Raw genomic sequence first — 17,047 nt, forward strand, 5'->3', positions numbered from 1 at the left:
ATTCTTGGAACTGTGTTTGCTTCCAAGTGAAATACGATTTACTTTGAATACATTTTACAGTGTTCTACTTCAAAGACTTGGTTGGACCTTCCAAACAGCATCTTATCAGAACTCTGTATTTTTTTTTTTTTCCCCTAAAACTTATTCCTCCCACCAAGTTGCAGCAGAAGCCATGGTGGTGACCCCAGATGACCGTGTGGACAGAGCCCTCTGCTGCCATCTGCAGTCAGCGTCCTAGAGGACGGCGGGGTGGTGGCGGACCCCTCGCCTGCATGCAGAGCAGCCCCTAGCCCCTCCACCTTCAGCCTCAGCCCCGGCATGGATTGTCAGGCACAACTACAGGAAACCTCGCAGCTCTGAGCCCAGGGGCCAGGACACCATGTGGAGCACAGCGAGGGCCAAGGAGGCAGATGCAGCCCAGGCAGCCGGAGCAGCTCCTCCCCTCCACATCCGACGTGCTGCTGCTCGGCCTGGGACGGGCCCGAAGAATGAAGCAGTGAAGGAAAAGGGTCAACCGAGCACCTGCTGAGGAGAAGCGTGTGCCAGCCAGGCTCTCCCAAGGCCCACTTGTGTAAATACTGACCCACCTCCTGACTCCAGCCATCACCAGACTAGCCCACTACAGTGCTAACAGGTCACTCTGCGCCCTGCACCATCAGGGATGCTAACAACCTCTGCCCAGGTCAGAGCTTAAAAGCATGGCCAGAGAGCAAGGTGGGCACCCCATGCACCGTGACCCACGGGGTCTCATCCCAGCGCTTTCCCAACCTCATTTGGTTTTGTTTTCCTTTACTTGCTTTAGGCTTTGGTTGTCACTCTGTCTACCCAAGTAAACAAGATTGAGTAGAAGCACCTCAAATACACTGTGAGACAGTGAAAAATACGAATTTATGTCAGAGTCCTGTGCACGTGGAGCAAACTCAGACACTTCTACTCTTTGTCTCAATAGATTTTAACATAATCACTGTCCCCTCTGGCTTCTCAGGTGGTGCAGTGGTAAACTAATCTGCCTACAATGTACCAGATGCAGGAGGTATGGTTCGATCCCTGGGTCCAGAAAGATCCCCTGGAGGAGGAAATGGCAACCCACTCCAGTATTCCTGCCTGGAGAACCCCATGGACAGAGGAGCCTGGCGGGCCTCGTTCTTTCCTCCTGGATGTGAAGGAGATTAAACTAATGGTGAAATCTGAGGCACCCTGATGACACATGAATGTGTAGAAAATGGTTACCACCTCTTCTTTATGCAGTCGTCTGCTGATGGACACTTAGGCTGCTTCCACGTCTTAGCTACTGTGAACAGTGCTGCTGTGAACACTGGGGTGCATGTACCTTTCCAAACTAGAATTTTCTCCACATACATGCCCAGGAGTAGGGATGCCAGATCATATGACAACTCTGTTTTTAGTTTTCTGAGGAAGCTTCATACTATTCTCCATAGTGATGCACCAATTTACATTCCCTCCAACAGTGTAGGAGGGTTCCCATTTCTCCATATCCTCCTCAGCATTTATTATTTGTAGACTTTTTAAAAGGGCCATTCTGAGCAGTGGAGGTGGTGCCTCATTGCCGTTTGATTTGCATTTCTCAAATTATTAACAAAGTTGAGCATCTCTTCATGGGCCTGTTGGCCATCTGTATGTCTTCTCTGGAGAAGTGTCTGCCAAGGTCTTCTGCCCATTTTTGAATAAGTTTTTTTTTCTTTTGTTGTTGTTGTTGAGCTGCATAAACTGTTGGTATATTTTAGAGATTAATCCCTTGTTGGTCACATCATTTGCAAACATTTTCTCCCATTCTGCGAGTCATCTTTTCATTTTGTTTATGGTTTCCTGAACTCCGGGAGTTGGCAATGGACAGGGAGGCCTGGTGTGCTGGGGTTCATGGGGTTGCACAGAGTCAGACATGACTGAGCGACTGAACTGAACTGAAGGAGACAAAAGACCTGTACTCCAAAAACTATAAGTCACTGATGGGAAAAACTGAAGACCACACAGACAGATGTAAAGATATACTGTATCCTTGGATTGGAAGAGTCAGTTTTGTTAAAAATGACCATACCACCCAAGGCACTCTACAGATTCAATGTAATCCCTATCAAATCACCAATGGTATTTTTTTAAAGAATTAGAACAAATAATTTTACAATGGAAATACAAAAGACCCTGAATAGCAAAAACAATACTGAGAAAGAACAGAGCTGGAGGAATCATACTTTCTCACTTCAGACTATACTACAAAGCTACAGTAATTAAGACAGTATGGTACTGGAACAAAAACAGAAATATAGATCAATAGAAAAGGATAGAAAGCTCAAAGATAAACCCACACACCTACTGACAATCTACCAAAAAGAGTTAACAATACATTATGGAGAAAAGATAGTCTCTTCAATAAGTGGTGCTGGGAAAACTAGACAGCTACATGTAAATGAATGAGATTAGAACACTTCCTAACACCATCTATAAAAATAAACTCCAAATGCCTTGTTGTTGTTGTTCAGTCACTAAGTCATGTCTAACTCTTTGTGACCCTATGGACTGCACTATGCCAGGCTTCCCTGTCCTTCACTATCTCTCAGAGTTCGCTCAAACTCATGTCCATTGAGTTGGTGATGCCATCCAATCATCTCTTACAGACCTAAAAATACAAAACCTGATATTATGAAACTCCTAGAGTGAAACATAGTCAGAACACTCTTTGACATAAATCAAAGCAATATTTTTTAAAATCTGTCTCCTACAGTAACGGAAACAAAAGCAAAAATAAATGGGACCTAATTAAACTTAAAAGCTTTTGCACAGCAAGGGAAACCATATATACTACATATTCTTGACTGAATGCAATCAAGTTAATAATTTTGGTTATTTGTGTCTTATTATATAAATTAAAAGAAATACATTATTACCACTGATTTGCTAGATAGAGTAGATTTTCATATTCAAATCAGGAAAGACATAATCATTTACAAAAGAGGCTGATGGAAACAAATCACTCCCAAGCAAGTGCTTGGACACGAGGACCTGTGAAGCAGGACCCCTGTTTCAACACATGCATAATTAAGATGCCAAAACATCCTCTCTTCCAAAGTATTCTTAATTTCCTACCTAACATCACCTTGAAAATTCAAAACTCCTCAAAAATATGATGATGGAGATGTTGAGAGAATGGAAACTAACATAACATAAAAACCAACCTTCACAATTTACAATAAAGGAGATACTTTATTTGTCCCAATCATAGACTTGTGTGGGATCTTCAGGTGCAGTCTTGCTCTAGTGTGACTTACAAAGGGCTTAAGGGAAAAGCGTCTCCTGTACACAAGTGACTGCTTTGGGTCCCTGTTAATGACTACACTCCTTTCTTGCTGAAGAAGGACAGAAAGGAGGCAGGGAGACCTTAGACAGCCCCTCCACCTCCCTAAAGAGCTAGAGCACAGGTCAGTAGTCAAGGAACAGCTTTTTTCTGCCACAAAAAGAAAGGACAAAGGTGGCTTTTAGTGGTGTTTTCCAAACCTTTTTAATAACTGCTCAAAAAGAAATTTTTTATGTCAACAAGAAACATGACTGCTTGTTGGAAGACTTCGCCAAGAGAAGAAGTATGTAGGAAAGGGATGGTTCATTTCTATAACATCACCAAGTTTATGAGCGTACAAAGCTTGAGCTGACAGGTTTTGTCCATTAGCAGGGCTCAAAGGAAGGTTTGTTTGTTTTTAAAAGCAATAAAAGCTCATGTCATTGCTTCTGCCTGAATCGTGACCGGCGGTGGGGGGTGAAGCACCGAGAGCCTGAGCACAGCTGTTGGTGACACGCAGACCTTCACTCCTGGAGGCACCAGACCCGAGCCCCCTGTGGGCAGGCAGACCGTGACCCCCTCATGCCTCCAAAGTCCACGTGCTGGAGCAGGTGCTTTCCCGGGGGTCACCTGCATCTTCCCAAACCGACTCCTGACTGCGTCACACCAATGCTCTGTAGTCAACACTAAATACTGACATGTTTCCAGCTCCACTGGCAATGCCAGGCCCCTCACACAGGCACACCCACACACGCCTGACCCTGAAGCTGGAAGATTCTAGAAAACCGGACAGTGAGGTCCTGGAGGGGAACCAATGCGGGCTGTGAGGTAGGGAGGGGGAGGGTTGGGGGGTGCCAGACCTGGGTTTCACCCATCACAACTTCTTTGCCTCCTGAGCCTTGCTGAGGTCAGCTGCTCTTCTTTCAAGACAGTCATTTAAACTGAACAACATGATGACGTCCTGCATTCACTGAAGGCTCAGGACCTTCCCCTCAGTCCACAGCCATCACTAATGACCAGGAGCTGCTCAGGAGGAGATGCCTATCTCTGGATGATGACACTGGTCCAGAAAAGATCCCTGACTTCCCTATCAGCTGGGGTAGGAGGCGCTGCTTTTTTTTTTTTTTTTGCACATTGGCTCAACAAGGAATATGCCAAGACAGATCTTGTGCCCCAGGGTGTACTCTGAATTACAGCTTGGAAAGTACCACCTCCAGAGAAACCAGTGGAAAACAGCAACTAACAAGATTACACATGTAAGGGATTATCTGCAAGATAAGGCTTTTACGTCCTGACTCAAATTCTTGTTGGCTCCTCCTAGTTTTCAAGTGGTCCTAGTTACAGGACCACCAAGATGAAAGCCTCCTCATCCCACATTTTTGCAAGTATGCCGTCTGTGTCATCTGCTTTCTACAATGACATTTCAATCGAAAGGGACAAGTTTTGGTCATCACTACAAACAAATCATCACTATGAACAAAGCCAGTGGTGGTGATGGAATTCCAGTTGAGTTACTTCAAATCCTAAAAGATGATGCTGTGAAAGTGCTGCACTCAATATGTCAGCAAATTTGGAAAAGTCAGCAGTGGCCACAGGACTGGAAAAGGTCAGTTTTCATTCCAATCCCTAAGAAAAGCAATGCCAAAGAATGCTCAAACTACCGCACAATTGCACTCATCTCACACATTAGTAAAGTCATGCTCAAAATTCTCCAAGCCAGGCTTCAGCAATACGTGAACCGTGAACTTCCAGATGTTCAAGCTGGTTTTAGAAAAGGCAGAGAAACCAGAGATTAAATTGCCAACATCCACTGGATTATCAAAAAAGCAAGAGACTTCCAGAAAAACATCTACTTCTGCTTTATTGACTATGCCAAAGCCTTTGACTGTGTGGATCACAACAAACTGGAAAATTCTGAACGAGATGGGAATACCAGACCACCTGACCTGCCTCTCTAGAAATCTGTATGCCGGTCAGGAAGCAACAGTTAGAACTGGACATGGAACAACAGACTGGTTCCAAATAGGAAAAGGAGTACATCAAGGCTGTATATTGTCACCCTGCTTATTTAACTTATATGCAGAGTACATCATGAGAAACGCTGGGATGGATGAAACAAACATAAACTGGAATCAAGATTGCCGGGAGAAGTATCAATAACCTCAGATATGCAGATGACACCACCCTTATTGGCAGAAAGTGAAGAAGAACTAAAGAACCTCTTGATGAAAGTGAAAGAGCAGAGTGAAAAAGTTGGCTTAAAGCTCAACATTCAGAAAATTAAGATCATGGCATCCGGTCCCATCACTTCATGGGAAATAGATGGGGAAACAGTGGAAACAGTGGCAGACTTTATTTGAGGGGGCTCCAAAATCAGTACAGATGGTGACTGCAGCCATGAAATTAAAAGATGCTTACTCCTTGGCAGAAAAGTTATGACCAACCTAGACAGCATATTAAAAAGCAGAGACATTACTTTACCGACAAACATCCTTCCAGTCAAAGCTATGGTTTTTCCAGTAGTCATGTATGGATGTGAGAGTTGGACTACAGAGAAAGCTGAGCGCCAAAGAATTGATGCGTTTGAGCTGTGGTGTTGGAGAAGACTCTTTAGAGTCCCTTGGACTGCAAGGAGATGCAACCAGTCCATCCTAAAGGAGATCAGTCCTGGGTGTTCATTGGAAGGACTGATGTTGAAGCTGAAACTCCAATACTTTGGCCACCTGATGCGAAGAGCTGACTCATTTGAAAAGACTCTGATGCTGGAAAAGATTGAGGGCAGGAGGAGAAGGGGACGACAGATGATGAGATGGTTCGATGGCATCACCAACTCAATAGACATGGGTTTGGGTGGACTCTGGAAATTGGTGATGGACAGTCAAGTCTGGCGTGCTGCAGTCCATGGGGTCACAGAAAGTGGGAGACGACTGAGTGACTGAACTGAAGTGAACTGATCAAGGTTTCCTTTCGTGCATACAAAGAAGCTGTTCTTTCACAGTTCTCACACCCTACAAGTATTCAGAAGGTACGCCTCTGACGCGAAGCTCCGCGCTGGACTCTGCAGGTAAAATGATGTACGAGGAAGACACGGCCCGTACAGGTGGGGAGCCCAGGGCTGGGCAGGGACAAATCCTAGGACAGAAGGGCCAGAAGGAAATCATAGCTTTTGACTCCAGAACGTCTCAATTGAAATATCTTATATACAACAGAGAGAGAATTCTAAAAATTTAGGAGTGAATTGTAGTCCAGCTGCACAGTTTAGCCGCACAGAAGAGAACTATGACTCTCGGGGAGCATCCTTCTTTTCTTTCAGGAAAATATTTTAATTGAAAGGTGAACACTAGTCACTGACCCTCACTCTCCAAATTGGTGGGGACAGGAAAGGAGAGGGAGGAAAAAGAGCTGTGTCCACAGGATGCAGGAGGAGGAAGTAGGCTGCAAGTGGAAATAGGGCCCTGCAGATGTGACCTGTCCACATGGTGTCACCCCAGAGCGGGCTGAGCCCCTGTGCAAGCAGTGGTGCCCGGACACGGAGCCCACGTGGAGGCAGAGGGGCCGTGCTGAGGGACAGGGGCTGGGGCGCGATGCAGGCGCCTTTAGAGAACACCGGGGTAGGGAGGCTGGCAGTGAGTCCCCCAGGGCTGGGAAGGCAGGTAAGGACCCCTCCCCAGAGCCTCCCAAGAGAGGGGCCCTGTTCTGCCTTGTCCCAGCCTCTTCTCTCCAGGCTTGTGGCTGGGGATTGACAACAGCAGGCCTTGGAAATGAACATGACATCCCTGACTCCAAGGCACGAGTGGATGAAAACAGCCTTCCCAGGACCCGTTCATTCTTCATGTGAAATCCAACACAATAAAGACGCCTCGAGCTGGTGCACATGCTCGAGCCTTGCCGTCCCATCACTGCCTTCTCCAGAGACCATGGGTCCCTGCCCCACCAGGCAGCCCCATGCACCCTGCCCTGCAGCAGGGGAGACGCCCATGGAGCCGCGAGACTGAGGGGTGGACCAAAGCCGGTACTTCCAGGAACAGGAATGCCGGGGAGCCACACACCTGTCTCCTCCATCACTTCTGGACCCCTTCCCTCATGCACGGTACAGAAAAGGATGAAAACGCAGTTGTAATCATTATAATTCGCTGAACAGCTAACAGGAAAAAAGCCCACATCCCCAAACATTGACATACCCAAAATCTTTACAGCTTTTCTGGCTTATTTAATAATTTCAGCCTGCCTGCCACAGTTCAGTAAATTCTAAATGAAAAGCTTTGTGCAGAAGTGGCCAGAACTGGCCAGATAATTTCTTCCATATTCCCTGTATCAGTTCTGTGTGTGTGCATCAAGCTTTCAGCAAGGAGTGTGAAACACATGCTCTTTTCTGCTCCAATATTTTGGCGGCTGCGTCATTAGGGAATTACTTTATCAATGGATCACTTGTAACTGACTGTTTCAATGGAACTATGTAGCTGCCTTGACATCTTCAGCAAGTTATGTATCATGGAAAAGAAAAAAAATTTATACACACACGCACAAATGAAAATTTCTGGGATTACATTTAAATTCTCTCATTCTGGTAAAGACAGCTTTGGCTTTAAAAGTTATTCTGAAGAGACTCTTCATGGTTCAAGTAGAAGCTTTGCCAAGCGGCTAAGCCGAAGCTCTCTGTGCTTTGCACAATTCTATTTCCACTGACGCAACATTCAAGCGCCTTCAGAATAAAGTGACCACTGATCCCAACAATGAACACAATGTCTGCCCCAAACCACTTCAATCAACTCAGGAAGGGCTCCCTGCAGTCAGACATGTCTGACCGCAGCAGCGTGGCCTCAGCATCCAGCACTGACACTCTGCTGGCATTGCAGCTCCTTCACAGAGCTGGTCCCCACGTGGGGCCGAGCAGGCACAGCCAGGAGAGTAGCCGGCGCTCCCTGCCCATCACACTCTGGCTGAGAAGCTGGACAGGCCGAGTCCCCGCGGGGGAGGACTCAGCCACAGCACAAGCACTAAGGCACGGTTGCCGCCCTCTCCTCTGCAGATGATTTAAGCCAAAAATTCTGTGTTTCAAGGGCCTTTGGCACAGAATCCCAACTTAAAAATAAACCAAGTATCTCCCTTGTGTCATCAGAAAAAGGGGGGCCTGCAGGGGAAAAAATGAGTCGTGGACCCCCTCTCGACCATGCTGAGTTTGCTGCATGCTCTCAGGCAGACTGTTCACCCTTCCCAAGTTTCTTCACAATCATGTTTCGGGCTGAAGGGAGGATGAGCAGGCAGAGCATCTGAGGCTATGGAGGGCCGCAGGGCGCCCCTGGGCACGCCTGGATTGAAGTGTCAGCAGGAACCCAGGGTCACCCTCCAGCAGACAAAGCCTGAGGACCTCACACCCACAGTGATTTGAGGAGTCCTTTTTCCTTTCGTATAAACAAGTGCCTGTGGCTATTCCAGGGCTGTTACGTTCCACAACAGTATACAGAGATATTAAGTCTGCAAGTTAAAGCTGGTGTTTGGAACTGCTCCCTCTGGGACAGACAGACTTGGCTCCACTAGTAAGGATGCTACAAAGGACTGAAGCTGAAGCTCCAATACTGGCCACCTGATGCAAAGAGCCAACTCACTAAAACAGACCTGATGCTGCAAAAGACTGAGGACAGAAGAAAAGGGCAACAGAAGATGAGATGGTTAGATGGCATCACCAACTCCATGGACATGAGTTTGAGCAAGCTCTAGGAAATGGTGAAGGACAGGGAGGCCTGTCGTGCTGCAGCCCATGGGGTCACAAAGAGTCAACATGACTGAGGGACTGAATAACAAAAGCAAAGGATGCTCAGTTTGCTGAGTGCCCGAGTGATCATTATGGCGAGGCTCCATCCACAGTCACATCCCGCCATCCATGCACGGGAGGGGCGAGGTCTCCCCACGGACTCCCTGTCAACTGAAGAGAAGGCTCCTGGGTCTGGGGCCTGGACTGAGGACAAGGTCTCTATTTAGGAGGTAACAGACACTCGCTGGGTGATGGAAGAAGACAGCCCACGAGCCTCAGGACTAAATCAGCTGCTGTTGGACTAGAAACCTGAAAGGAAGAATCCTGTCCAGGTTTACTCCTGGGTTTTTCTCCTGCCCTTTCCCCCCTGGATATTTGGTAAAATATTTTAAAAATATCTTTATCTGCTGTACTAAGGCAACATAAAGGATGGGGATTTTCTTCTTATTCGGGCCAGAGTTACAAATGGGACCAAGGGACTAGCTGACTCCCAGCAGTGAGCACTACAGCTGTTGAGAACTTGTCCCGAGAGAACCTCCAAGATATTAAAAGAGAGACAGACACACACACACACACACACTCAGAGATTATGAAGTCAAGACAATTCTCCATCTAAGGACTTTCCATACAGTTCAAAAAGGACTGAGTGTGTATTTTAACCTCCTTGTTGTGAAGTAAACCATCCACAGAAACATACACAAAACAAGAGCTGCAGTTGAAAGACCTACCACACCGAGAAACACGTAATCACTACCGGTCAAGAGACAGACCCCGGCAGAGCAGGAAGCCTCCAGCTGATCCTGGTAGCAAGCAGCCCCTTCCTTTCCTAAAGGCGCCTGCCATCCTGCCTCTTACCTAGGTCCGCAGCCTTAGACGCGATGGCTCTACAGCCCTTTACAAGATGTTACTTCAGTGAATCATGCAGTGTGGATTCTGATGTGTCAGGCTGCTTCTGCTCCATGCTCCATGTGTGAAATTTATCTGTGTGGTTATGTGTACTTGTCAGCTTATTCCTTTACATCAATGCATAATCCACGGTAGGCATATACAATCTGTCCATCTAATCTAGGTGGACATGTGTGTTCTTTCCAGGCTTTAGTTACTATAAATATGCTGTCATGAACATTCTTGAATGTGTCTTCTGTATGAACCTCTGTTACTAATAAGTACATTGGGAGTGAAAGTGCTGGATCATGGCATATGCCTATCCAAACAGTTTGCACTCACACCAAATTCCTAATGTGGTTAGAGCAAGTCTGTTGCTCCCCAGGAGAGCCAGGAAGTGCCGGCTGCTCCTCCCCCTCCTCACCACACATGGAGGAGTGTCATTGCATCTCGCCCCATTGGACATCCCATTTCCCCATTTTCAAAAGCCCATGTGGCATGTGTTTTAACCCTCCATGTATTTTACTCCAACAAGACACTGTTACTATTTTATACAGTGAGTTACTAGACTTCTCTTCATAGGCATTTTTACAGTTGCATTTCTGACCAGCTGGGATAATTTTGCTCCTACCTAAATAACCCCTCCTAATATAGTCTTAGTCTAAAATCTGTTGGCAACAAAACCGTTCAATTTCTGTTTGTCTGAAATGTGTTTATTTCACCCACATACTTGAAGGATATTTTTGTTGGGCAGAGAACTCTAGGTTGGCAGGTATTTTCTTTCCACAGTTTAAAGATACCACCCCATCACCTTCTGGCTTCTGCTGTTTATGCTAAGAAGTCAGCTGTTGACTTAAGTGTAGCTTGGAAAGTAATTGTCTTTTTTCTCCCCCCTCTGGTTGCTTCTAATGTCTTCTCTCTCTTTTTGCTTCCATGAGTTTTACAACAATATGACTTGGTAGCAGTTGTTTTTTTATTTATCCTTCTTAGAGTTCACAGAATTTGTGGAGTTTGTAGATAGAAGTTATCATTTAAGTTCTGAGTCACTTCCTGTTCAAATATCACTGTGTTCCATATTAGCTCGCATCTCCTTTCCAGATTCTGTTTATAAGTACATTAAAACATCTCACCACATCCTGTCACCTCTCTTCTGTGTTTTTCATCCTTTTGCTCTTTGTGTTTAACTTTGAGTATTTCTTTTACCTATTTTTCAGGTTGCTAAATCTGTCTTTGGTTATACCTAATCTGCTGGTTGTTTTAGTTTGCAGTTCTAGAATTTTCATTTGGTTCTTATTTATACTTTCCAGTTCTCTTGAATTCCTGTCTTTCCTTGAAAATAGTAAACCATTTGGAAGTCTATTCCTCTTAATACCAATCTATGAAGCATCTGCATTTTTCCACTGCTACTGTTTTTCAAGGTTTGCTAATGTTGTCCTTCCTTCTCCAATGTTTATTTTTGACTGTCAGATGTTGTTTTTGGAAAACTGTTAGTAGAAATAATTTGAGGGCTAGGATAACATAATATTCTTCCAGAGGGGATTTAAGCTTGTTTCTGCCAGACGCCTAAGGGACTAGTACTCTGGACTCACCCTGACGTTGTTTCAGAGAAAGAGCCTCCGTCCTCCCTGATCCTGGCCCCATAATTCTTCACTATCTTATAACCTCCCCAATGTCTCTAAGTAGAATATTCCTAAATTTAAAGACAATTTTTTAAAGAAAAGTTTTAGGGTCACATCAGAATTGAGAGGAAGGTACAGAGAATTCCCAAATGCCCTCGACCAATTCACACGTATATAGCCTCTCCCATTAACAACATTCCCCACCAGAATGGCACATTTGTTATAACTCAAGAACCTATGTAAACACATCATAACCACACAAGGTCCACAGTCTACATCAAGCTTCAGTCCTGGCACTGCATGTTCTATGGGTCTGGACAAATGTACAATGATATGTATCCACCACTGTACTATCATACCAAGAGAGTATTTTCACTGCTAGAAAGATCATCTGTGTTCCACCTATTCTTCTTTCCCCATCTTACTCTCTGACAAGCATTCATCTCCACACTCACTCCATACTTTTGTGTTTTCTAAAATATCACAGAGCTGGAATCATACAGGAAGTAGCTTTATCAAATGGGCTTCCTTCACGTAGCACTATGCACTTAAGACTCCTCTCTGTCTTTGCGTGGCTTAACAGCCTGTTCCTTCCTAGCACTGAACATTACTCTAACACCTGGATGTGTCCGTTTATTTTTCCATGCATTTATTGCAAGACACCTTGTGGCTCCAAGAACACTTTTTTACATTTTAATTTGCTTTCCTGCTATTCCTTGGCAAGAGGGTTAACTCACCTTATTGAGTCCCCCACAGGGCTCTGCATTCTATTTTAACAAGCTGATCATTTACTCTATCTCCTCAAAGTCTACCCATATATTAACAAGTGAGTTTGTCTACTCCTGCTTTAGTTTCATCCAACAGGAGGTTTTATCCAACAAGTCTTGTTATTATCAACTATTTAAAATTCTTAAAATAGTTTTGACTATTTTACTTTAAAATAATGAAAAAGAAACACCCAAAGTAAACAAAGGCCACATAAAAGGCACAGAGGGAAGACCAAGTGATGGCCCTGACAGATGGCATCTGCAAGCCAAGGAGAGAGGCCCTCAGAGCAAACCAACTCTGCCCACACTTTGACCTGCCACTTCTCATCTCCAGAACAATAGGGGAGGAAATTGCCCTTGCTGAAAGCATTAAAAACAATCATCTATAGTTCTATAATTTTTACTTTTAATGACATAAAGGCCCACCATAGAATAACTGTGCTTGTATTATGTTTTATAAAAGTGAATCTGGAATGGCATAATAATTCTTTAAATATGAATAAAATTACTGACATTTTATATTAAAATCATAAACAGACTTAGTACTCATTCCACAAATAAATAATAAATAAATAAATAATGAAACTTTTCTAGCACTGTATGGTTAAAATAGTAGTATCAGTTCACTTCAGTTCAGTGGCTCAGTCATGTTGAACTCTTTTTGACCCCATGGACTGCAGCACGCCAGGCCTCCCTGTCCATCACCAACCCAGAGCTTGCTTAAACTCATGTCCATCCAGTTGGTGATGCCATCCAACCATCTCATCCTCTGTTGTCCCCTCTCCTCCTGCCTTCAATCTTTCCCAGCATCAGGGGCTTTCCCAATAAGCCAGTTCTTTGCATCAAGTGGCCAAAGTATTAGAGTTTCAGCTTACGCATCAGTCCTTCCAATGAATATATAGGACTTTCAGATTGACTGGTTTGACCTCCTGGCAGTCCAAGGGACTCTCAAGAGTCTTCTCCAACACCACACTTCAAAATCATCAATTCTTCAATGCTCAGCTTTCTTTATGGTCCAACTCTAACATCCATACAAGACCACTGGAAAAACCATAGCTTTGACTAGATAGAACTTTGTTGGCAAAGTAACGTCTCTGCTTTTTAATATGCTGTCTAGGTTAGTCATAGCTTTTCTTCCAAGGAACAAACATCTTTTAATTTCATGGCTGCAATCACCATCTGTAGTGATTTTGGAGCCCCCCAAAATAAAGTCTGTCACTGTTTCCATTGTTTCCTCATCTATTTGCCATGAAATGGTGGGATCAGATGCCATGATCTTAGTTTTTTGTATGTTGAGTTTTCAGCCAGCTTTTTCATTCTCCTCTTTCACTTTCGACAAGAGGCTCTTCAGTTCCTCTTCACTTTCTGCCATAAGGGTGGAGTCATCTGCATATCTGAGGTTATTGATATTTCTCCTGGAAATCTTGATTGCAGCTTGTGCTTCATCCAGGCTGGCATGTCTCATGATGTACTCTGCATATAAGTTAAATAAGCAGGGTGACAATATACAACTTTGATGCATTCCTTTCACATTTTTGAACCTGTCTGTAGTTCCATGTCCAGTTCTAACTATTGCATGTTGCCCTGCACACAGATTTCTCAGGAGGCAGGTCAGGTGATCTGGTATTCCCATCTCTTCAAGAATTTTCCATAGTTTTTTGTGATCCACACAGTCAAAGGCTTTGGCGTAGTCAATAAAGCAGAAGTAAATGTTGTCCTGGAATTCTCTTGTTTTTCCTATGATCCAGTAGATGCTGGCAATTTGATTTCTAGCTCCTCAGACTTGTAAATCCAGCTTCAAGCTCTGGAAGTTCTCGGTTCATGTACTGTTGAAACCTGGCTTGGAGAAGTTTGAGCATTACTTTGCTAGCATGTGAGATGAGTGCAATTTTATGCAGTAGTTTGAACATTCTTTGGCATTGCCTTTCTTTGGGATTGGAATGAACACTGACCTTTTCCAGTCCTGTGGCCACTGCTGAGTTTTCCAAATTTGCTGGCATATTGAGTGCAGCACTTTAATAGCATCTTTTAGGACTTCAAATAGCTCATCTGGAATTCCATCACCTGCACTATCTTTGTTTGCACTGATGCTTCCTAAGGCTCATTTGACTTCACAGTCCAGGATGTCTGGCTCTAGGTGAGTGATCACACCATTACGGTTATCTGGATCATTAGGATCTTTTTTGTATAGTTTTTCTGTGTATTCTTGCCATATATTTTTAGTATCTTCTGCTTACATCCATACCATTTCTGTCCTTTTTTGTGCCCATCTTAGGATGAAATGTTCCCTTGGTATCTCTAATTTTCCTGAAGAAATCGCTAGTCTTTCCCATTCTATTGTTTTCCTCTATTTCTTTGCACTGATTAGTTAAGAAGTCCAGAGAACTTTCTTATCTCTCCTTGCTATTCTTTGGAATTGTGCATTCAGATGGGTACATCTTTCCTTTTCTCCTTTGCCTTTAGCTTCTCTTCCTTTCTCAACTATTTGTACGGCCTCCTCAGACAACCATCTTGCCTCTTTTTCTTGGGATGATCTTGATCCCTGTCTCCTGTACAATGTCATGAACCTCTGTCCATAGTTCTCCAGGCACTCTATCAGATCTAATCCCTTGAATCTGTTTGTCATTTCCACTGTATAATCATAAGGAACTTGATTTAGGTCATACCTGAATGGTCTAGTGGTTTTCTCTACTTTCTTTAAGTCTGAATTTGGCAAAAAGGAGTTCATGGACTGAGGTCTTGTTTTTGCTGACTGTATAGAGCTTCTCCATCTTCAGCTGCAAAGAATATAATCAATCTGATTTTGGTGTTGACCATCTGGTGATGTCCACATGTAGAGTCTTGTGTTGTTGGAAAAGGGTGTTTGCTATGACCGATCCATTCCCTTGGCAAAACTCTGTTAGCCTTTGCCCTGCTTCATTTTGGACTCCAAGGCCAAATTTGCCTGTTACTCCAGGTATCTCTTAACCTCCTACTTTTGCATTTCAGTCCCCTATGATGAAAAGGACATCTTTCTTTGGTGTTAGTTCTAGAAGGTCTTGTAGGTCCTCAGAGAACCATTCAACTTCAGCTTCTTTGGCATTAGTGGTTGAGGCATAGATTTGGATCACTGTGATACTGAATGGTTAGCCTTGGAAATGAACAGAGATCATTCTGTCATTTTTAAGACTGCACCCAAGTACTGCATTTTGAATTCTTGTTGACTATGTTGGCTATGCAATTTCTTCTAAGGGATTCTTGCACACAATAGTAGATATAATGGTCATCCAAATTAAATTCCCCCATTCCAGTCCATGTTAGTTCACTGATTTCTAAAATGTGGATGTTCACTCTTGCCATCTCCTATTTGACCACTTCCAATTTACCTTGATTCATGGACCTAACATTCCAGGTTCCTATGCAATACTGTTCTTATAGCATCAGACTTTACTACCATCAGCCGTCACATCCATAATTGAGTGTTGTTTTTGCTTTGGTTCCATCTCTTCATTCTTTCTGGAGTTATTTCTCCACTCTTCTCCAGTAGCATACTGGGCACCTACCGATCTGGGGAGTTCATCTTTCAGTGTCCTATCTTTTTGCCTTTTCATACTGTTCATGGGGTTCTCAAGGCAAGAACACTGAAGTGGTCTGCCATTGCCTTCTCCAGTGGACCACGCTTTGTTAAACATTCACGTGTATATATACACTATATATATACGTATATACTGTATGTATACACACACACACACACAGAGTCCATGTAATTATCCAGGCCAGAATACTGGAGAATACTTATACTTTCCCTTCTCCAGAGGATCTTCCCAACCCAGGGATCAAACCCAGGTATCCCGTATTGCAGGCAGACTCTTTACCAGCTGAGCCACAAGGGAAGCCTGAACAGTACTATATCCTTTTAAAAAATGAAGAAAAGTTAACTCTTGACTATAGGACACTGAGGAAGAGAAGACAGGAAAAGTTCCAACAGTTGTTTTTTTCGTTTGCTGTATAAGAAAACTACAGTTGATTTACTTGCTGGAATTGCTAAATAAGCAGTGACACCTCATAATGAGAAAGTTCTCCTTTGAAGGGAAAATAAAAATGTTTCATAACAGTGGTTTAGAAAAATCAAATGGCCCGAAGTTACTGCATCAGATAAGATTTTCCACCCTTTCTGGCATTATTTTTGAGCCAGAGAATAAGGTAAATTACCTAATGAAAAGGTTAAAAACAGAGTCCTCTGAACCCAAATTTCATGTATTTTCTATAATCAGAAATTGTCGAGCTACTGTTTAATTTTCATCACTTTAAACCACAAATGAAAGGCCTCATTTTTAGACTACCAGCAAATGAATGGATATATATATATAACACCTTAAATATATTAATATTATTGCTCTTTTTCTGCAGTGTATATCCATCTACACACAGTAGTGTCAAAAATCCAAGTTATTTACTCTTTTATATGCTATAATTTTCCATAGGGCTGGTCAATATAAATGTGTATTTTAAATTATATACCTTTGTACATGTCCAAAAAATCTATAGATTTGTTTTTGCTCCAACTTCTAATATTATATTCTATATGGATTCAACATATGGATCCTGATTTATATAATATTTAGAAAGAAATCTGTGTTCCTATAGAAATAAATCTTTAATTCACCTTTTTTAGATCATCCAATTTGTATAAAACTTTAAAAATGCATAAATGAATATATTAAGGAAATGAGTATTAAAGAGGATAAGAAATATT

At 43.3% G+C, this 17,047-nt stretch overlaps 1 protein-coding gene across 5 annotated transcripts in view; it reads right to left on the reverse strand.

Moving 5' to 3' along the window:
* Nucleotides 1–17,047, reverse strand: part of SH3RF1 (SH3 domain containing ring finger 1) — a 157,172-nt gene that overhangs the window by 69,240 nt on the left and 70,885 nt on the right. The gene's annotated exons all lie outside the window — the stretch shown is intronic.

The sequence above is a fragment of the Bubalus kerabau genome, chromosome 4 (assembly GCF_029407905.1).
Source record: "Bubalus kerabau isolate K-KA32 ecotype Philippines breed swamp buffalo chromosome 4, PCC_UOA_SB_1v2, whole genome shotgun sequence".
NCBI lineage: Eukaryota > Metazoa > Chordata > Mammalia > Artiodactyla > Bovidae > Bubalus > Bubalus kerabau.